The sequence below is a fragment of the Amblyraja radiata genome, chromosome 1 (genome assembly GCF_010909765.2).
Source record: "Amblyraja radiata isolate CabotCenter1 chromosome 1, sAmbRad1.1.pri, whole genome shotgun sequence".
NCBI classification, from domain to species: Eukaryota; Metazoa; Chordata; class Chondrichthyes; order Rajiformes; family Rajidae; genus Amblyraja; species Amblyraja radiata.
In genome coordinates, this window is record NC_045956.1 from 24,517,097 (window position 1) to 24,539,782 (window position 22,686).

Below are 22,686 nucleotides of genomic sequence, written 5' to 3' on the forward strand. Positions count from 1 at the left end.
CACCCCTCTCCACCCCAAGAACCTCGCGATCTCCTGGGGGAGGCAAAAAACCGGATAAAAACCCAGGTCCAATTCGGGAAAAAAATCCGGGAAATTCCTCTCCGACCCCAATCCAGGCGATCGACACTTGTCCAGGAGATCACTCAGGTCTTACTATAATAACCATACCTAGGTCCATATCCCTGCCCTCTCCCCGTAGCCCCTTATCCCCTTGGCAGCTAAAAAACCATCTATTTTAGTCTTAAATATATTTAAAGTTTCTGCTTCCACTGCTCCCTGGGGCAGTGAATTCCATAAATTAACCACCCTCTGGGTGAAGAAGTTCTTCCTCATCTCAGTTTTAAAAGAGCCCCCCCTTATTCTGCAACTATGTCCCCTAGTTCTAGTTTCCCCGATCATTGGGAACATTGTTGAGTTCCTGACAGCCCAACATTCAGGCTTTCGGCTTGCATTTTGTGATTCATCCATACCCTTATCAGCCTCTACAGCTTTAAGAGAATGTGTTTGGAGATGAGGTACTCTTCTCTATCATACTCCTGCCTCCCATGGGCACAAAGGGTTTCTCCTCTCCTTTCCACTCCCCTCTGCAATTAGGCCTCCACAACTTCAATCGTTGTAACTAAGAACATGAATGAGATGTAGGTTGATTGGTATCTGAATACAAAGATCAACCACGGGTTTTGTGGCAATTTTCACCAGAGCAGCATTTCAACCTTCTGAAGAAGTGTCCTGACCCAAAACATCACCAGCGATGCTGCCTGACCCGCTGAGTTACTCCAGCACTTTGTGTCCTTTTGAGACAATCTTCTAGTGGTTCATACACAAAAGATTGATCTGACTTTATTTTTTTAATATAATTAGAGCACTGTTGTCTTTCTTTAAAATTCCAGACAATTCGGGGGCTTTTTCTGTCATCTGCACAATGTCAGTGAAATGCAAATGACACAGAATATGTCAAACATTAATCTAAAACCCTTCCATTACCTATTTAAAATTAAATTAAAAATGATCAAATTGCACATTGCACACAAATTTCACTTTCATAAATCTTTGCAATTGAATTTTTTAATGGTTTATACAAATTTGAGATAACCTTTTCCAGATGCTTTTTGTCTCCCAGTTTACTGTGCACTTTCTTGCACGTTGAAATGATTGGTTACTTAACAAATCTATCAATTTACTTATTGGAAATGGTAACAATTATTGTACTTAACTATGTACTTTGAAAATAAATACTCTTGTACCAACTGCTAAAGGAAAAATCACTACAAGCCTGCTCATTAAGGAATGACTTTTAAACCCATCTAATCTTCTGTCTACCTACCTGGAGGCTGTAGTTCCCACAAGTTGGCTCCTAAAACTTCCTCCGCTTTGAACACTTAATAAAATTACATCTGTTTCAATATAAGTTAAACATTTCAGTTGACTTGTTTTCCTTTTTTCCTAAAGGTCTGAAGATTGTGACAAATTAGATTAAACCCCCTGACCCTAAATGAGTGTGTTGGTCACATGGGTGTCTATACTCAAACTCACAACCATCCATCATAACTGATAATACTTTCATCACGTTGAATCAATTAGGTCACACAAATTCCAAAGTGATAATTCATTTTTCTTACTTGCTCGGGTGGATATTGTTAAATCTTTATCATAAGTCTAAGGACGTTAGTGGATTTGGGAGTTTCAAACCAGAGGTTGTTTTACCTGTTAATGCTTTTCATCTAGTTATACTACACTAAATTAATCTGAACGTTAGCAAGATAAGTTTTAGAAGAAACTCTGCGAAATCATAATAAAGCTGACAATTTCCACTTGTATTATTAGTCTGTCAAATGATGAGTAAATGAAATATAATGATGCAAATTAATTAACTGAAAATGCCTCGAGCCTTTTCATCAATTGAGACATTTTGTATTAACTGAGAAAAAACAACTGAGGCAACAAATCCTTTTTACGCTGGGTTAGTTCAATAAATCATAGTTAAACTTCATAGTTCAATAAATCGTCAAAATTAAAGATTAAATTATGTGTTCCTCATATTTATATGGAAAGCCTTGGGTTGTAAAATACTTGTGGATGAAGATTACCTTGGTTTGTTTGGTTAAGACGGATTGCAGATGCTGGAAAAATCGAAGGTAGACAAAAATGCTGGAGAAAATCAGCGGGTGAGGTAGCATCTATGGAGCGAAGGAAATTGAATCTGAAGAAGGTCTCGACCCGAAACGTCACCTATTCCTTCGCTCCATAGATGCTGCCTCACCCGCTGAGTTTCTACAACATTTTTGTCTACCTTTGGTTTGTTTGGTAGTTCTTCTTGAAGAAGATTAGGATCCAGTCCATCTCTCGGAATTAGATTAACAGTGAGAATTGCCTTCTGTTGTACAATGCTAAACATTCTGTGACTGAAGAAGGGTGTAAGCACAAAACATCACCCATATCTTCTATTCAATCTTCGATGCTGCCTGTCCCGCTGAGTTAGTCAAGCATTTTGTGTCTATCTTCGTAAACCAGCATCTGCTGTTCCTTTCTACACACAATATTAGCATGTGGAACTGTCATTGAAATATAACTCCATAAATGTCAATGGCATTTAGATCTAGGTTGACAGTCTAAAGATCTATGGACGTTTTTCAGTGGATTCAAGTAACCAAAATAAAGTGACATATGCAGATTTCTGCAACTTAATCTGTCAATTCTGCACAAATTACTGCAGCTTTATATAGAATACACAATATTCACCATTGTATTATGGATCATTTTAGCAACATTTCATGTAATTATATAATTTCAGTATACTATGTACTTATTACAACATTGAATACAGCTGTTCTGCCCACCAGGCCCATTCTAGCTTCCAGTACAGCAATGCCATCAGTACCATTTTTTCTATAACCTATTATCTGTCCAAGGTTCATTTTCCCTTTGGTTAATTTGGCCACTTACCTGTACTACAAAGGATACAAAAGGATACAAAGGACATTTATTATCACATACACCAATTGGTGTAGTGAAATTTGACTTGCCATGCAGCACACAGATAAAGATAAGACACAGCATTAAAGAATTTAACAATAAACATAAAAACATTCCTCACAATGGTTCCCACTGTGAGGGAAGGCACAAAGTCCAGTCCCCATCCCCATGTCCACCCATAGTCGGGCCTATTGAGGCCTCCGCAGTCGCTACTACGGGAGCCGATGTTACAGGCCCTTCTTCGCCTGGTGATGGTGCTCCGGCATCGGGAGAACCTTCTCAGCGGCTTGGGATGCCTGGAATGGCCTCTTCCTTACCGGAGACCGCAGCTTCCGACGCCAACAGTCCGTGCTGGACGGAGTTCCACACACTGGCGATCTCGGCGAGAGATTCCAGGCTCCCGATGTTAAAGTTCAGCGCCGCCGCCGCTGGCCGCTCCACAGACCCGCAGCTCCACGATGTTCACCTGCGGTCTCAGCATTCCAGAGCTCCAGCGCGGCGACCCGGGCAAGGCATCGCCCGCTCCGCGATAGCGCTCCATGCTGCACCGCCGCCGAAGCCGAGGTTCTGGACGGTCCCATCAGGAAACGCCGCTCCAGGCCCGCTGGTAGGCCGCGAGGATGGGTCAACAGTGCAGCCCGGAGAAAAGCCGCCTCTCCGACCAGGTAGAGACCCTGAAAAGCAGTTTCCCCCTTCCCCCCCCGAACTCTGAAAACACAAACTCAACTAACTAAAAATTTTAAAAAGCGATAAAAAAAATGGACGGCTGCAGGCTGGGCAGCCATACCCGTACAGGAAGGTGCCCCTACTGAGGAATAATTTGCAAAAAGCACATCATTGGGTCGTGTGAGGAAACTAGGGCAGACACCCAAATGGTCACCGAGAGAATTTACAAATCCCACATGGAGAGAACCCTGATTCAAGGTCAAACTTGGGTTACTGGAGCTGTGTGGCAGTAGGTCTAACTGCTGCCCCACTCTTATTACCAATTATTGCTCTACAGGCTTAAGGAATAACTTTCAAAGATTGATGCACTATTATGGCTTTAGCTGAAAGATGTTTACCATGGTGAATGATTGGAATGTGGTTTAGGGAGTCTGTCAACCTGTTAGCTCCCTTAGTCATAGAGCTATACAATATGGAAAACAGCCCTTTCATTATCCATGCCCCTCGTGGACATGGACATCTCAATAAGATCACCCCTCAGCTTCCTACAATCCAAATAAAAAGTCTCATCCTAATCAATCTCTCATTATAATTGAAGTCCAGCTGTTATCCTCAAATATCTTCTGCGCTCTTTCCAACTGAATGACATCCATCAGCAGCTGGGCGACCAGTGGGCAGCCACGGAGATGCTGCAGTAGAGTTGCTGCCATACAGTGCTTGCAGTGCCGAAGACCTGGGCACGATCCTGACTATGGGTGCTGGTGCTGGCGCTGTCTGAACGGAGTTTGTGTATTCTCCCTGTGACCGCATGGGTTTTCTCCACGATCTTCGGTTTCCTCCCACAATCCAAAGACATACAGGTATGTAGGTTAATTGGGTGGTGTATGTGTAAATTGTCCTTAGTGTGCTTAGGATAGTGCTAAGTAGGTTGGCGCGGACCCGATGGGCGGAAGGGCCAGTTTCAACACTGTATCTCTAAACTATACTAAACTAAACTATACACAGTATTTGCAAGTGTGGTCTCACTAATGATTAATACAGCTTCGTCAAATTGTCCTAATCGTTGCATTCAATGCCTTACCCAATAAACGCAAGCGTGCCAAACACACTATTTACCCCAGTGTCCACCTGACTCGCCACTTTTAGGGAACCATGCCCCTTTACTCCCAGATTTAGAGGATTCTAAAAACAGAGGTGAATGTCTTAAAGTGAGGGGAAGGAGATGAGAGACCTCGTGGACAACTTCTTCCCTCAGAGGATAGTCTGTGTCTGCAATGAGCTGCCAGAGGAAGCCAGAGGAAGCCAGAGAAGCAGATACAATTATGACTTTAATCTGCAACTTTCTCCAAGACTCTACCATTTACTTTGTAAGTCCCACCCTTATTTGACATATACCTTACACTTGTCAAAGTGACAGTAAATTCCATTTTCTATTCCTTAGCTCACCTTGTTGACTGATCTAGTTCAAGAGAGTCAAGAGTCAAGTTAATTGTCATATGTACCAAAATGGAGCAATGAAATATCTCCTTGCAGCGGCATAACAGGTCTGTAAACATAGTACTTGTTAGATTACATAATAAACTAACCAAAATAGTTCAATAAATAAAAAACAATATTGAGTAAAACAATATAATAGCCCAAATTCCATAATGCAACCAAGACAGTCCATAGTTTAGTTGATGGTTGTGCTGTTCAATAACTTGGTGGATATTGGAAATAAGCTGTTTGTGAACCTGGAGGTCACAGTCTTCATATGGCAGGAATGAAAAGAAAGCGTGGCCAGGGTGGTATGAGTCATTGATGATGCTGGCTGATTGAGGAAGTATCTCCTGTAGATCCCTTTGATGGCGGGGAGGTCAGTACCTATGATGGACTGGGCTGTGATCACCATTTTGTGCAATCTCTTTCATTCCTGGCTGTTCAAGTAGCCAAAACGGTGCAACCAGGCATTATGCTCTCTACCATACATCTGCGGAGGTTCAAGAGAGCATTTGGTGACATGCTGAATCTCATCAAGCTTCTATGGAAGTAGAGGCATTAATGGGCTTTCTTTATGATTGCACCGATGTGCTATATCTTGTTAACTTGGACTGGGTCTTGCTGTATCTTGTTCATTGTCTATTATGCCACCAATCCTGCTATCACCTGCAAATTTAGCAACAATGTTAACTACATTGTCATCCAAATTGTCAATGTATATAACAGAAATATAGCAGAAACCTCAGTATTAACCCCTGCAGCTCTGTATTAACCCCTACTTGTCAAAGGCCTCCAATCAGAAAGACAACCGCCCAAAACTACCCTTTGAATCTTCCTTCAAGCCAATTTTGAACCAAATTGGCGAGCATGCCTTGGATTCAATCAGATGTAACCTTCCAGATTAGCCTATCGTGTTGTACTTTGTCAAAGGCCTTTCTAAAGTCCATATGGACAACGTTCACTGTCCTGCCCACACTAAAACTCCTGGTGACTTCTTTAAAAAACTCTTAGCATATTTATGAGACACTATTTACCATGCACAAAGCCATGCTGACTATCCCTAAAATCAGTCCGTGCCTATCCAAATGCTGGTAGATCCTTTCCCTAAGGATTCCTTCTAAAAACCTTCTCACTACTGACATCAGATTCATCAGCCTATAATTCTTTGGCTTGGCCTTGCTGCCTTTCTTAAGTAAAGATACATCATTAGCAACCCTCCAGTCTTCCAGAACTGCACCTGTGGCTAAATATGATGTAAAGGGCATCCCCAATTTTATCCCTTGCATCCCACAGATCTGAGGATGTACTAGGTCAGAACCTGGTGTGGTCTACCTTAATTTGCTTTAAAACCACCAATACCTCCACTTTGGTCAATTGTGTATGATGACATCACAACTCTATGCCTCAATTCCTTAGCTTCCGTGATTATTCTCCTCAATAAAATTGAATGAGAAGAATTCAATTAATATCTCCTTTATCTCTTGTGGTTCTACACAGACATGGCCATGCTGATATTTAAGGGGACGTATACCTTCCCTAGCCACTGTTTACTCTAAATATATCAGTAGAGTGTCTTGGGATTGTCTTGCTTGTCAGCAACATTTCATGTCCTCTTTCTGCCCTCCTGATTGCTATCATGTTATATCGTATTATTGTATCAAATTGTATCATATTATGATCACTTCTACAAAACATTCTTTATTAGTCTGAATCAGTCAGAAGAAGGGTCTCAACCCAAAACGTCACCCATTACTTAGCAACAGGATACTCTGGATACTTTCATTAGAGAGCTAGATAGGGCTCTTAAAGATAGCGGAGTCAGGGGATATGGGGAGAAGGCAGGAACGGGTTACTGATTGTGGATGATCAGCCATGATCACATTGAATGGTGGTGCTGGCTCGAAGGACCGAATGGCCTACTCCTGCATCTATTGTCTATTGTCCGTTCCTTCTCTCCAGAGATGCTGCCTGTCCTGCTGAGTTACTCCAGCATTTTGTGTCCATCTTCGATTTAAACCAGCATCTGTAGTTCTTTCCTACACATTCTCTATTATAATGTTGCTAAGTAATGCTGAGTGTTTCTGTTTTGTTATACGTCACGAGATCTAAAATAGCCCCTGTTCACCAATTTATTTTGCAATGTATTAAGTTTAGAAATGATCTGAACTCCATTTTGCGACCTTATCTATGGGCATCATTTTGCTAGCTTGACTTGCCCAGTCGCAATGAAGATTAAAGTCCACCATGATAGTTGAATTCTTTAATTTGCCACAAACTGGCAGTATTTCTCAAGTGATAGTCTGTTCACTTGTTTGTGCTACAGTTATGGGGCCCGTGGATCACTTTCTGCCCAATGCTATTCCTTGTCTCCACCTATACTAATTCTAGCTCCCAGTCTTCTGGGAAGAATAAGTTCCCACCATTTTTTCCTGTCAATTCTTCATCATCAGATCTAACCCTTCTTTTCCACTCTACCCATCTTGGCAAAACATGACATGCGTTTGACCTGGATGTGATGACTGATTGGCTTTCGAATAAAGAATGGGCATTCCTGCCGCATCTAATCTGCCTGCAGAAGATATACTAAAGAAATAAAGAATGAATTATAATTATATCAAAACACTGGAGTAATGAAACGGGTCAGGCACCATCAGTTGAGGGAAATGGCCAAAGGACATGTTTTGGGTCGGGACCTTTCTTCAGACTGATGGGTTAGAGAGATTAATATACACTTATAGATCAGACCTGTCCCCCCTGCCTAAGAGATACAATCAGTTTTATTTTGTAGCGATTTGTCCACTGTAATAATGCAATGGATGTGCCCAGTTTATCGATTTCTATAAATGAGGTATAAATGTTTGCCAGGACTCTGAGCGACTCTCTACTTTTTTTTATGCTGCTGTTCTTTTGTTCTTGGTGGGATCTATTCTGATCAAGGAGACCAGTTAAACATCATATCCGAAAGAAAGATTTCGGGCAGATTCATACTTAGGGATGGAAAGGGGATTAAGCTGGCAATAACATTTAAAAAGGAATCGTTTCCAGGCAGCTTCTAATCACTGTGAAAAATCACTGTGAGAATAAGCCAGAAGATTTGTCACAGAAACTCTCCTTTTTCTAAGCCTGCTCCTTGGTCAAAACATATCCCTTTCCCCTGCTCAGAACAACCTGTTAAAGTCACAAAACTGCCAGGAATACTTATGTTTATGCGAGATTGTTAGTGTGACTTCATTCCCAATAAACTCTTACTCCTGAGTATTGCAGAGCTCAATCCAAACCTTTCTTTTGCTTAAAAAAACATGTTCATGAGTACAACATTCTCAGGCTGCATAGTACTTAAACATATCGCAAAGACACTGTGAAATGATCATCATATAATTTGTGTGATAAAACTCAAGTAGCAAGAGTTTATACCTAACAGGAATGATATGCTGAGGTATATTAAAATAAAAAGAAAAATGGCTTAAATATTTCTGTACAACTAACACAACATAAATTAAGCTTTTGTATAGTTAGTATTGTTAAATAAATATAACAATTTTTTTCCGAATATCATTTTAAAATATGATCCTTTTAAGCTTTCGGTTGTTGCCTTGTGGTGGTAGTGCTGAGGAGAAAGTGCTGCTAATTCTCTTAGATCTTGCCCTCTGCTGTGACACTTGCCTTCTTTTATTGCATCCATTATTGTCTCCAGCTTAATGTGGAGCTCTGCACAGTACATCGTAATGTGGCCATAGTCATTGATGGCAGGTCAAAGACGTCCCTGAATTCACCAGCCAAACTGCCCTGGGATATTCTTGGGTGCTTCAAAGCATTCGGCGATGGAGTAATTAGAACTAATAGTCACTTCAGGCAATAGTCTGTGAAACAAGCAAGGTAATTCAAGCTATGGGCATGGTAACAACATGCCTGGTGGTCTTGCAAATCGGCAAACATCAGAAGGGAAAAAAAAACCTACAAAGCTTCCCAACCAATTCACAAGCCGCTGATCAACAGCAAATATTAGAGACAGAACGATCTGAGGAGCAAACTAATAATTAATTATATTTCCATACCAACAATTAATTAATGACCAGCCATAAGTGTACATAATTTAATTTAATTGTTTTTCCAACCTTTTAATTATTTTAGATCAATGATGCATTTTGATTCTAATTTGTGGAATAAGTTGATGCTTCTGTTGATTAGATGAGAATTTGAGATTTCTAGCAGAACCAACTATAAATCTCAGATTGTGTAGGAAAGAACAGCAGATGCTGGTTTAAATCGAAGATAGACAGAAAATACTGGAGTAAATCTGCGGGACAGGCAGCATCTCTGGAGAGAAGGAATGGGTGACGTTTTGGGTCGAGATCCTTCTTCAGTTGATAAATCGGTGGGTCAGTGATCGCGCTGCAAGCCGGCAGCCCTGCCAGCAGCGTGTTAGTTTTTTCAACATTTTTAAAATTTGTTTATTGTGTTTTATTGTGTGTTTTTAATGTCTCGCTGTGTGTCGTGTGTGGGTGATGGTGCGGGGGGGTAAGGGGGAAACCGCTTTGGTCGCCTCCTCCATGGAGAGGCGACTTTTTCAATGTTGCCTCCCCCGTAGCCTAACATCGAGGATCGGGCGGCATTTCCCGGAGAAGCGCCCGGCGCTTCAGCGGCGGGTGCAGCGTGGACTCTTGTCGCGGAGCGGGTGAGCCCTCACCGGGGGTCGCCAGAGGGGAGGGCTCCGTTCGCTGGCCCGGCGTCCGCAACATGGGATCCCTCGTTGAGGAGCCGGGAAGAGAAGAAGCTCCGACCGCCGGCCCGCGGCCTACTTCACCGCGGGTGCGGCGGGGACTTACCATCAGGAGCTGGGTCCTTCGCCGGGGACCCCTGGAGAGGAGCTCTGACCGCTGGCCCTGCAGTCTGCGGTGTTCTGGCTGCGGCGTGGCGGGAACTTTAAATCTTCGACCGCCGGCCTGCGGCCTACACCAACCTGAAGCCACGGTTTCCGGTGGGGAAGCAACAATTCAGGACTTACCTGGACTTTATCTGGACTTTGCCTTGTCTGAACTTCTGGATGCCCGCAACGGCGGCTGTGGAGGGTTGAGGTCCCGACCATGGGGGGAAATGGAGTAGGACTGGCCAAATTTTGTGCCTTCCAGCAGAGTGATGAATGCTGTGGTGGATGTTGGTGTTAAAAACAATGTTATTGTGTTTTTGTGTGTTCTTTTTCATTGTACCGCTGCTGGAAAATTCATTTCACTTGCACTTTATGTGCAAGTGACAAATAAAACTGATATTGATATTGAAATCTCAGATTGCTGTGTTAGCAATTTTGACCTGGTATTATGTTTTCATCTGCATAGAGGAATGCTGCAAGGAGCAGATATTGGTGATGTGTTCGTGAGAGATCAGGGAAGCGGTCAGTCTGACTTCCTTATTACATTTAAGCTGAGTTCGCGTTTATTCCTATCGGTATCTTCTATCCTTGTCAAAAAGAGCAAATAGATCATATATTTTAACCTGCATGAGGAGTAGGGAAAATAGGTCTGAGCTAATACATCTGCAGTTCTCTGTCCTCTCTCTATAATACACCAAAATGCCACACTCACTGCTTTTCTCCACAGCTGTGTGAAAATATACTTAAAAATGTCAGTCATATCTTACATGACCAATCTTGATTTCATCCAAAATAATTTTACAACTGTTAACATATTAACTGTTACATCAGCAGCAGTTTCTCAAAACATATTTTTAAGAATGAGATCCAAAATGAGGATCAAAATACCACAGTAGTACACTTGGGTTCAATAAAATAAAGAGATTTTCACCCATAGCCTGACAACAACATCATTTTCTAATTTTAAAGTCGACACTGATGCATAAAAAGACAGATAAAAATTAATCAAGAAAATAAATTTGGTGAATAAATTTGGTAATTTGGAATGTGATGATCAAATGTGAAATGTGAAATAAATGCATTTTCTGTATAGCAACAATAGAAAGTGAGTCTGATGAGACACATTCAATATAATTTAAAACTGCAGATGAAATATTGTAAGATCATGTTCAAGTTTCAAGTTCAAGTTTACATGATGGCAGACAAATTACAGATCCATTCAATATTGCTGTAGTAAACTCCATGGTTGTTTAATTTACCAGAGTGATAAACTAGTCTCAAAGTTATTATATGTCATATGAGCCATGCTACAAGGTCATTGCATAGTATTCAGAAAAATACCATTTACATTACGGCAAACTTCACTCGTGCCCAAGGCCATGATCTTATCATTACTACATTTTTCCTTCTTGTACTCATCTGCACCTGAAGGGAAGCATGGTATCCTGGACTGAGACCAGGTGCAAGCTGTTTGAGTAGTTGGAGACCAGATTAGGATTGGGTCTGTGGCATGTAAAGGAGTGGGTCAGACATTGTGGATCCCATCAGGTTCAGGAGGAGGTCGGGAGACCATTGCTGATATTGCCAGAGGAGTTGGACATTGATTGTTGCAGAAGGTGGATGAGATTGGGAGAGTCATAGTGGACGTTGAGTAGTATTGTGCATTTTTAGAAACATAGAAATATAGAAAATAGGTGCAGGATTTGGCCATTCGGCCCTTCGAGCCAGCACCGCCATTCAATATGATCATGGCAGATCATCCAAATTCAGTACCCCGTTCCTGATTTCTCCCCATATCTCTTGATACCGTTAGCTCGAAGAGCTATATCTAACTCTCTCTTGAAAACATCCAGTAAATTGGCCTCCACTTTCTTTTGTGGCAGAAAATTCCACAGATTCACAACTCTCTGGGTGAAAATGTTTTTCTTCATCTCAGACCTAAATGACCTACCCCTTATTTTTAAACTGTGACCCCTGGTTCTGGACTCTCAAAACATCAGGAACATTTTTCCTGCATCTTGCCTGTCCAATCCCTTAACAATTTTACGTTTCTATAAGATGCCCTCTCATCCTATTTTGAATACATTGTTAATCTTTCCAAATAATCATCTTGGAATAACCAATTTGATAGCTTTCTTGTGATAGCAGAAAAGTACTCAGATGTGTACACAGACAATTATACACGTAGAAGCTAATGAACAATAAAGTCTGAGATACTAATAACATGAAAAAAATTACATTTTTTGTGCTTGAGTCAAAATATTTTTCAGCATCCACAGATATAATTTCTCCAGGTCATTTTCCATTGTGCAATGCTATTTACTTGATAAAATCAATTTATTGCTGCTATTTAGCACAATTTTGTTTTCCCTCCTTATTCCACAGAAAGCTTCTTATAAATAGTAAACAAATTGTAAAAGAGAGTTAACGCTTCCACTCAAACTATCAAATAGATAAACTCCCTTTGAAGAGTTAAACGATTACTGCTCAGTCTGAGAAATTCTTGCTTCAACACAAAATATTAAGATATTTAATTCTAAATAGTGTTCCCCATAGGTCTGGATTGGATAAGTATTATTATGTAATAGAAATAGTTATGTTGTTTTTATTTGAACCTGTGTTTAGTGCTGCTTTAAATATTATATAGTTAAACAATACATCTTAATTTCATGAAATTCTTCAGAAATAAATTTAAATGACAAACAAATTGTCAGCACCCTGAATTGTAAATGTTTCATTACAAGGTGATTTTACAAAGTGTGCAATGAGTGTTAGTTGTCCAACCATGGCTTCATGAGCCTTACCCAGTGCCGGATTTAGATGAAGAGCTGTTCCACTTGTGAGGCCCCTAACGACCGGACAGCCATGGCGGCCAAATCTCCCACAATTCAAAGCGAGGGAGAAAGTGCCCAGCGCCGACCAGTTGCCGTTGCAGTGCGCATGCGCAGGGCGGCCGATGATGTGCTGGCCGTGGTTGTGCGCATGTGCAAGACGGCCTGCCGTGCCGGCGGATGAGGAGCGAGCGGAGCCCGGCGGCCCGGACACGGATAGCGGGGGGAGATGGAGAGAGAGAGATAGAGAGGGGGGCCGCCCAGAGTTGAACGGTAGGTGTTCTGCCTTGGCCGGAGGCCCCCCTAGACCTCGAGGCCCATCAATTTTTTCGGGGGGCCCCCTAGAAAGTGGGGGCCCTAAGCTATAGCTTGTTTAGTTTATACGTAAATCTGGCACTGGCCTTACCTTACACATTGCTTGCTTCCCATAAATCATTGTCAAGACAAAATAATGATGTTGTACCAGGTTCCCCTTCTTTGGCAGTTTTGCCCAGATGCAGTATTGTGAATGACACCTTTTAATCATCACTTCATTATCAGTCACTCACATCAGAGAGGAAATTTGAGAAAAATTACCTCATATCCAAATAATTTGCTTTGAGGTACAAATTAAAAAGCAGTAAATTATTAACTATCATTGCCAAAACAAAGTACTGTACATTATCTAGCACATCAGTAGAAAGAAAAAGCTAAATTAAAAAGTTCTAACCTGAAGTGCAGAGTCCCAAGGGGCTGCTATTCAGTTGGTGTGAATTCCATTGGTTGTGATTCTATCCTTTCTAATCGTGAATAGAAGTATAAATCACATTTTTAAAGTAACAATTTATTTGATTATCTACAAGCGCAAAGATATGTTAGTTGGACAGTTAGTCTGCCCCATTTGTGTTTATTCTGAAAAGCTGAGCTGTTAATCCGAAACAATTACAATGAAAATTGTGCACAGTTTCAACAACAGTACATAATTTCTTACTTTGTTCTTTCGGCTTTTAAAATTAAACTCTGATGTTCCCATATTTGTATCTGTCTTTTTTTTTTGTGTTATTCTGGAATGAGCGAAAATAAATTTAGTGACACCACAGACCTCATAAAGTATAGATAAAATCCAAAACCAATAAAATATTACTCATTAAATGAACAGAGATTAATGTTATTATATGCAGTTTTAAAGTGATAATCTACAAGTTGTCCTACAACTTTAGGCTTTGCATGCCATACGCAAGAAGTAGAAAAGTGATAATCTAATATTTGGCATGTAGGTACACTGTAATCCATAATATTAATAAATGTTAGAGACACTGAACTCGGACAATTTCATGGCGATATATTGATAAACAACATTTATATTGCACTTGTAACATATTAAAAATTTCTTAGCATTTCATAGGAGCAAAATCGTGCATAAATCTTTTACATTTTTTTGCATAGAGACTGGGATTGACTCAGCTGATGATATTTTTTTAGCAGACGTCTATGAACTCAATAGAATGTAGCAGTATATAGATGGAAGTGAAAAAGTTCGGATAAAATAGTAAATCTTCCCACCATGTAGAAGATTCCCATGTACTTTTGGAAAAATATAAATACTTTTTTCCAGTCTATTGGTCGATGCCATCAAAAGCAAATTATTAGCTCATTCATGTAACACGTTCGCAGATTGTAATTAATTGACTCGGAAGAGCTTTGGGATGTTGAGGATAATTAATTTGTTAGATAAACGCAACCACCTAACCCGACAAATTATGCAGATTTATTGAGGTAACCACGATAACTTCTTTCTCATTTATATGTGAATATCTGGTTTTATGTGCTGTTAGCATCAGTCAGATTAATGCAAACATAGGAAACTATTCTGTCAGTATTTTAACAAACATAAAATTCTGATTTATTAAAATAATTTCAAAGAGATATTACACGTAAATTTGCCCTTTATTTTGCAACTAATATTACATCGAATAATTTAAAAGTCATGCTTAAAACTATCAGTAGTTGGTGCAAATATGAATTCAGCTACAATTTTCTTACAGTCTCTTGTTGCGTGCAAGTCCCCAACGATAACAAAAGACAAAATCAGGCACATTGAACGATTAAAACAATCGGATGAAATTTGTATTTTCCAGCACTTTTTAAACAAAGCAAAATGTTCACTCCTGTTGCAGAATCAACACATGAGGAAAACCTTTCTTTATTTTATTATCTTTCATTTACTTCTGTTTTTTCCACTATTGTATTGTCAAAGAGTAGTTTTTACAAGAAATGATAAAATCCCAAAGACACACAGAACTACAGAATAGTTACAGCGCAGGAGGCTTTAGACTGCATTGTCTCCACATAGAAGCAACTCGGCTAATCCCACACCCCACCCTCTCACCCGTCCTGTGAATTATTTGTGGCATGTACCTATCTGGCTCCTCTTTGGAAAAAATGACTAAATCTTTCAAAATAAACATTTCAAAGATGATAATTACTAATCGAACATTGTGCAGTTTTATGCTGAAAATGTATGAATTAAAACAAACCTCAGATCAAATCTTAGATATTGCCAGCGAAATTGTCAAGACAACCTGGAATTAGCAGAACTGCAAAAGCAATCAGTGGAACTATGCTCTGAGGTATCACGTTGGAGATATCATATTATCTGCAGGCTAGAAGCTTGCAGATGTTACAAAATCTTCACAATTTAACAATCGCAAGTCTGTTACTGAGCAGACTTGCGCGAGTGGTACCAGGACCTAGAAAATTACCCAACCTCTTGCACCCAAATTAGGTTTTTCAGCCTTGTAAAGTTAATAGGAATGGAACATTTGTAACTGAGCTTTAACAGAGTGACGTTGGGTTTTGAAATGGAACAGTCGCGGCAGCTGACAGTCTTTGTTGTACATTTCTGGAGTGGGAAATAAATGTGACATTATTAGCTAATGTGATCGCCAACATAACTGCCTTGTCAGAACAAGCAAAGGCTTGTAAGACCTATCCGATTGCCATGGGCACTTGGGCACCTCTCCTGAAATCAATCACCAAACTCTGTGAAGAAGAGCAGAGCTGAAACAATGACACCAGAGGAAAGAGGTCCTAATGAAAGCCATTTGCTGGTCCACACCTAACCTGTCTAGACAGCACCTCCTGTGCTTTGATCACTGATAAAGATTCTGAATGTTGCCAAGTGACCTCTTCTGTTTACAGCCAACTGCTGGGCCTCTGGCCATCACCTCCATTTCAAAGCTCCTTTCCTCATCTGAAATCCATTGCAATCAAAAAATTTGTGTATGAGAGAGAGAGGGAGGGAGGGAGGGAGACGGAGAGATAGAGAAAGAGAGGGATAGAGAGAGGGAGGGAGGGAGGGAGGGAGGGAGGGGGAGAGGGAGAGAGAGAGGGAGAGAGGGAGAGAGAGAGAGAGAGAGAGGGCCAATCCTGACACAAGATACGTTTTCCAGTAATTATAATGAATGAACAAAAATCAGAAATTTACATGTTTTGACAGCGATTAAGTAGAAATCAACATAATGGAATTACAATGGAAACACTGATACGGTTCTGGTAAGCATGAAAACAGTGATAAAATTATAAGGCTATATTTAGTTTAGATATAATGTTATGAATATTACTGATGTCGGAAATAAGGTCTTGTGTTGCAAATTAAAAAAACCGTGTTAAAGATTTACCAGTCAGCATTTTCTCTCATGATTTATAAATGTTTTCATATTATTTTTAAATGTAAAGCGAAACTTCTGAAAACAGAAACAAATTTGAAGGAATTGCCATGTCAAAGGGATTTTTCAGCGACTTTTGAAAATGGGCAACTGCAAAGACAAATTAAATAAATGCCTGTGTATTTTTATATTTAATAAATTTTATTGAGCCATCATAAAATGGGTACAGATTATGTTGCCATATCCAAGCTCATTTTTTCCAAATGTACAAATCAAAACAGACCATTTGAGTATTATACAAACAATATGGATGGGCATGTTTATAAAAGCAACATAAATAAATAAATAAACAGATAAATAAATAAATAATGAGGGGCGAATGATTTTAAAAATAAATAAATCCTAAGTAAAGTGCAGAAGGTGGCTACAGTACAGGGAGCAGTTCGGTGCAATAATTCTTTGTGAAGACTCTTGTTTCTAAAGCTTCTAACTCTTGTCTTCTATCCATTACATAATTTCATTAAAATGGATGGTTTAGAGTGTAGATAGGTTTGTGTTATGTGTCAATATTCTTCTGTGCAAGAAATGACATAAATGGTTGCCAGATTTTATAAAATTGGTTATCTCTATCCTTTAGAACATATCTTATTCTTTCTAAATGTACTGGTCAAGTCATGAAGCCACATTCTGGAATTAGGAGCTGTTGTTTTTTTCCATGACATGAGCAGCAGTTTCTTTGCCGTAATGAGACAGTAGGAGAGGAATTGTCGTTGAGCAGTAGTGAGTTGTCTTGATGATTCAGATACCCCAAAGATGATTAATAAGGGCTCTGGGTTCAATGGGATGTTAGGAATATCTGAGATATTCTTAAATATATCAGACCAGAAAGAGGTGAGTTTAGGGCATGATACAAAGTTATGAAAAAAAGTAGCATCTGAGGAGTGACATTTATCACAAGTAGGAGAAACATTTGGATATATACTGTGTATTTTTGCTTTTGAGTAGTGAAGTCTATATATAATTTTGAACTGTATGAAGCAGTGTCTAGCATTGTTTGAGTACCTATGTATATGTTTGTGGCTTTCCTCCCATATTTCATCTGGTATTTGCACATTTATGTCTTTTTCCCAATTGATCTTATACTTGCTAGAAGATGGTGAGGTTATTAATTGAAGGACATCATACATATAGGAGATTAATTTGTCTTTATATGGTGATATTTTAAGGCAGTCATCTATTTGAGACAGCCTCTCAACTTCAAATCCCGACAGATACTTTCATATATAATAGGTACACAAAATTGCTGGGGAAACTCAGCGGGTGCAGCAGCATCTATGGAGCGAAGGAAATAGGCGACGTTTCGGGCCGAAACCCTTCTTCAGACCCTTTCATATATAATCCCTGATTTGCAAGTATCTGAAGAAGTTACTATTTGGGAGTTCAATTTTCTTTTGTAGCTGTGTAAAGGTCTTGTGTTGCAAATTGAAAAATCATGTTCAAGATTTACCAGTCAGCATTTTCTATCATGATTGGTAAATGTTTTCATATTATTTTTAAATGAAAAACGAAAACTTCTGAAAACAGAAACAAATTTGAAGGAATTTAATTGCCATGTCAAAGGGATTTTTCAGCGACTTTTGAAAATGGACGACTGCAAAGACAAATTAAATAAATGCCTGTGTATCTTTTTAAGACCAACACACCGGGAGAATGCTTACAGTATATGAAATCCATGGGAGATTTTTTTCCCCCCCAATTAGCCATTCGTAAAAACTGAATTCTTCAGCAAAAATAAACAAAAACATGAAACGAAAAGGAGGATGAAATGCTTTCTTCTCCAGAGTGTAGCACTGCAGGGGGAACTTGTTACTGAAGTGACTGCACTGCTCCCAACTCAGATAAGTCTGTCTTCACATAAGTGAGGAACTTACTGGTGGCTGTGCAATTTGTCCGAGTAATAGATCTTTTCAATTTATATATTGTTTAAAAACATTATTTGAAATATTGATTACCTCTGAAGAACTCCTGCAATTTGTGTTATTTGTTTTGTTAGCTTCTGTCTTAACTCTATCTTTGTCACAAGTTCATGTTATAAATCAGAATGAAGCACATTTTGAATGTTAAAAATACAGTGCTTCCTAAGCTTCTGTATAATTTTCCAAAAACGTCTGTCGAGTGTATGATTCTGCTCTTCATAATTCTGTTATGCCTTTAACCCCTAAGTTCCTTTATGTTATGTTATTTATATCCTCGATGATTTGAAAATCACCAATATCCCATTTGGAAAACCCACAACAGCTCAAATGATCTGCCACATGTTCAAAATATCAACAATGCAGAATCAATGATATGATCAGAAGGTAGACACAAAATGATGGAATAACTCAGCAGGACAGGCAGCATCTCTGGAGAGAAGGAATGAGTGACGTTTCGGATCGTTGCCCTTCTTGCCTTCCCCGCTGAGTTACTCCAGCATTTTGTGTCGATATTCAGTTTTAAATCAACATCTGGAGTTCCTTCCTACTCAATGATATGATCATCAGCTTATTCCACAAGAGGTGACATGTAAGATATATTTCACAGGTCAGATATTCATTGATAAATTTGCTCATTTGTTCCTAAGGTGAGCTGTCAACTACAAAAATAATTTATCATTAGGACCTGTCTGTTTCAATCTCATTTCCACATTTCATCATGTTTCAACTCATTTGCTTCCATAGCCATCAGTCATGTCTGTTTCCTTGCTTTATATGACTCGAAGACTCCACGTCATTTTTACTTCAAGATTCAACCATCAGTTTAATTTGGCAACAGGTTTGGCACAAACATTGTGGGCCGATGGGACCATTCCTCGTTTTCACCAAGCCCACAGCTAACAGTGGGCCGTTCCCTTTATCATCGTTACTTTTTTGTATATCTCTCATTCATTTCTTCTATATCTCTCTCTATAATCGCCGTCTATATCTCTCGTTTCCATTTCCCCTGAATCTCAGTCTGAAGAAGGGTCTTGATCTGAAACGTTACCTGTTCCTTTTCTATAGAGATGTTGTCTGACCCGCTGATTTACTCCAGATCTTTGTGTCTATCTTTGGTTTAAACCAGCATCTGCAGTTCCTTCCTGCTCATTCCTGTGCTGTATTGTTCTATGTTCTACGTTTGCATTCCAATACATTGTGAGCCAGCCTCCCATCGCCCTCCATTGCTAATATCTTCTAACTATCCGCTGTTCTTATCTTTACACATTAGCTCTGTACCCCCATCAACCTAGTGATCTACATTGGCTCCCAATTTTTCAACAGCTTGATTTTAAAACCCTGACCCTAGTTTACAAATCTTTTCTTAGTTTTGACCTGCTGTGCCTCTGTAAATTCCTTGGTGCTGTAGATCTGCTCTACTTACATGTTAACCAATACTAACATACACCACTATTATCTATAACCCAGTCCGGGTTTTCATCATGCCGGCACCACTCTTATTAACGATTCCTGGCACAAGCTACCAGTTGTGATCCGGATAAGGTGATGCCAACATGCCGTGTAACTTTATTTTATGTCAATAAACCTATTGGATTGTTCCTCTGAGTATGTGTTATTTGCTCTACATGGTGTCAGAGTCTCTGGACCTATTCTACGCCTAGTCTATCGGGTTTTCTTTTGTTTTATTTCCCAAGTATTTTTTTTTCTTCCCACCTTCTCTATGGCTCATACATTTAAGATGCCCGACCCCCTGGTTTTCAATGCCGACCTTAGTGAGCGTTGGCGAAATTCCCAAAGAGATTCTAACGTCAACACTCGGGCTGCCCATTGTGGAGCGCATCCTGATCTTATAGCTGCTGCACTTCTCAATGTTGCGGGCTCAGAAGCTATTCAATGAGATATCTCTCGTTTCCATTTCCCCTGAATCTCAGTCTGAACAAGGTTCTTGATCTGAAACGTTACCTATTCCTTTTCTATAGAGATGTTGTCTGGCCCGCTGATTTACTCCACATCTCTGTGTCTATCTCTAGTTCACTATGCCCCGGCAGTATTGGATGACAACAACACGGAGCCCACCCCTGCAGAGTCTATTAACAATCCAGTTTGCCTGATGAACAAGTTCAGACAATTGTTCGAACTTCGGACTAATATGGTGATGGAACGCAACAAGTTTTTCAAGGACACCAGCTCCTTGCGAGCCAGTCGAGGCTTATATAAGTACCATTAAGAACATTGCCTGTCGGTGCCGTTTCGGGGATCTGTGCGACGAGCTTGTCTGTGACAAATTGGTGAGTGGCATCTTGATCGATAAAGTGAGAAGTGAACTACTACGGGATGCTGATCGAACTCTCATTGGAGCAGAGAATGTCTGCCGCATTGCTTAAATTACCGACTCTCAGGGCCAGGTCCACATTCCTCATACCACGTGAATGATGCCAACCAGTTCTACCGTCCTCAACGCCTGCCACCAGAAGTGCTGCAGCCTGGCAGGTTCCTCGATAAATGTAATAATTGTGGTGGTTCACACTCCGCTTTCCGCAAGCAATGCCCTGCCTACGGGAAGGTTTGCTACTACTGTGAACGAAGAAATAACTTTATTCGGTGCTGTCATGTCCGCAGAGATCGTACAGAACCCAAGCAATCAGTGCACCTACTCCAGCAAGATGGTTCCCACAGCATAACCGATCGAGACCAAGCTGTACCGTCTCCCTGTGGGAATCCTGAACCTGACATTTCCAGTCTAAACATACATTCACTGTCTGAAACTTCATATAATCTTCACGATCCCGAGGTCATCTTTCGAATCAACAATACCATAGCTGTGGCAAAAATCGACACTGGAGCTTGTAATGTCATGTCCTTATCTGAGTTCTCCAGGGTCAGAAATGAAGAAGCTATTGTAAACACCAAAGCTTTGTTAATTCCCTTCGGAGGGGGAAAGGTTCCCCCAGTTGGAAGGGTTGACCTGCAGTGCCACCTAGCGACATGCGGGCACAAGCGGAACTTCTTCATTGTCCCAGGAAAAGTGACAACCTTACTTGGCATCGATGCCTGCCAGGACTTGGTATTGGTAAGCTTTGGAGAAGAGGTGCACCAACTTTCTCCTGCCCAAGATACTAACAAAAACAGTTTCTCTCTCAGTACAAGGAACGTTCTGACAACAAACTTGGCAAACTGCCCCACAAGTATTCTATTGTAACCACCCCAACGTACTGCCCATTGTTTGAGCCCCTCACAGAATTCTGCATGCCATGCGTGACCAAGAAAATTAAAGACGAAATACGAATCTGTATTAACCCCAGAGACTTGAATACTGCAATCAAGCATCTGCATTATCCAATGCTCACAGTTGACGAGGTAGCTGCACACCTGGGCAAAGCGGCTGTGTTCTCTGTTTTAGATGCAAAAAACTCATTCTGGCAAATCCTGTTAGACCACAAATCGTCTGAACTAACCACTTTAGGCACTCCTTTCGGCCGTTACAAGTTTCTACCAATGCCTTTTGGCATCAACTCCGCTAGTGAAGTTTTCCAGTGCACCATGGAACAGCTGTTTGCAGGTTATCCTTGTGCCATCATTGTCGATGATATCCTCATTGCTGGCCATGATATGTCAGAGCATGACAGTTTAAAGAAAGAACTGGATTGTGCCAAGGACATCAATCTCAAGCTCAACCCCATAAAGTTCAGACTTCGTGTCAGTGAAGTGAAGTAGGTGGGACACATTTTCACTAGTGATGGACTCAAACCAGATTCTTCCAAGACCATTGCCATCAATTAACTGCAAGCTCCCATAGACGTAACCAGTCGACAGAGATTGCTGGGCATGGTGAACTACCTGGGTAAGTTCATTCTGAACTTCATCGAATTGTCAGCCCCACTGCGGCAGCTAACACACAAGTACGCAACCTGGGCCTGGTCTACACAATACCAGAGAGTGTTTGACACCCTAAAACAGCAGCTGTCCTGTGCCTTGACTCTGGTTTATTTCGACGTGAAGCTGCCTGTAACACTAACCTGTGATGCCTCCCAGTACGGATTGGCTGGTGCGTGTCTCCAGAGTACCAGTGAGGGTGACAGCAGACCTGTTGCATATGCCTCCCACACAATGTCCGAGACTGAATCGATTACTCAAATCGATGAAGGAACTACAGGCAGTGGTGTTTGCCTGCATGATTCTCAAAGACTTTAATTTTAGATCGACCGTAACTGTTGAGACAGACCACCAGCTCCTGATCAGCATCATGA

At 40.5% G+C, this 22,686-nt stretch overlaps 1 pseudogene; it reads left to right on the forward strand.

The window, feature by feature from the left end:
• The window catches only part of LOC116980375, an 87,984-nt pseudogene extending 65,831 nt beyond the window's left edge, over window positions 1-22,153 (forward strand).
• Window positions 22,154-22,686: the final 533 nt, after the last annotated feature.